Source organism: Magallana gigas, chromosome 8, assembly GCF_963853765.1.
Source record: "Magallana gigas chromosome 8, xbMagGiga1.1, whole genome shotgun sequence".
Taxonomy (NCBI): Eukaryota; Metazoa; Mollusca; class Bivalvia; order Ostreida; family Ostreidae; genus Magallana; species Magallana gigas.
Window position 1 is genome coordinate 41,669,518 of NC_088860.1, and position 1,466 is coordinate 41,670,983.

Consider the following 1,466-nt stretch of genomic DNA (forward strand, 5'->3'; position numbering starts at 1 on the left):
TTGTTTAGTGATAAATTACCCCTTTGAATAAAGTTCTATAATCGTTCCTCCTTATCTGCCATTTTACTATTGCAAACTTTGATAGGTATAATAGTAGATTCCAAACTAAACGTGAGGAATAGATACTGTAAATTCCTTATTTTACGCGTCAAATACCTAATTCCGCGATTCCGCTCTTTTGTATCAAATCGCAAGAATATAAAAGCGCGTGTTGTTAAAAATTCCTAAAGTTCAAAACTGTCTGAAAAATAAAAGCAATTTTTAATATACGTGAGGGTTTCATGCGAAAAATTCCTCGCGTTTAATTTGGCATCTACAGGATATACATAAGCTTGCAAAAAGCACATATCGCTGATTTTAGAATCTCGCTTTTATCTATCGAACAGATGTGAATTAAATGAAAGTATAATTTAAATAAGAATAACTAGCGTCTGAGATTTTATATTCGTGCGATTTGATGCAAAACGGTTGAATCGCGGTATGAAGTACGTACATTTACTCGCATAAAAAGGAATCTACAGTATCAAATACTTATAGAAAGTATTAATTACGCTCATTCCTCTGAAAATGCATTCGTACATGATCAGTCTTTTTTCCCCTGTTATTTCTTTATTTTTGCATAATTCATGATTTTGTTAAATGGTTTTAAATACAAAAAAAAATACCTAAAATAAGCGCACGAGGCTCAATTTTTTTTTTATTTGACTGATTTTTAAAATGCGTACATTTACTATGGTTCAAAGAGTCACCACTACCAATATGTGAATGTTTAAGGTTATTACACAAAGTTATGTAAGGCATATGATTAAAATGCGAAATATTAATTATGACGTCATAATTAAAGTAACACAATGACTTTAAAAATGTTATACTTAACTGAAATATGAAAAAATGTACAAAAAGTTATCATACGGAAGGTTTAAGCTATTTGTTAAAATTTTGCAATAAATATTAAGAGCAATGGTACCTGAAATAAAGCCTACAAGGACACATGGACTAGTAATACGTGCATATATACCTACTAATATAGCCAGGCCTAATCGTTCCATACAATTTTTCATCTGTGCGTTCCATTACCTAAATCTTTCAAGACATAATTAAACCATGTTATTGTTATGACTGGTTCATACCGGGGTTTCGATAATCTGTCGTTTACTTTTAGATTAAGGATTTAGCTTTCTCAAACAATCGATTTTCAATAGCGTTTTTATTAAGTTCGTGAGCAATAGTAGAAAACCATACATCAGCCCGTTGAAATAAATATTTCATTTATATTTGAGAGAAATAGACGAAGGGGGGGGGGGAGTTTATATATTAAAAATATATCTACAAAATTAAGTTAAATTTTATAATTCGATAGAGCAACTTATTTATGTGCATACCAATTCCGGTTTGTTTCTCCCATGTGCAATCTGATTGGTCAATACTTTTGACGTCAAAAGTTCACGGCAATATCAGGTATAAAT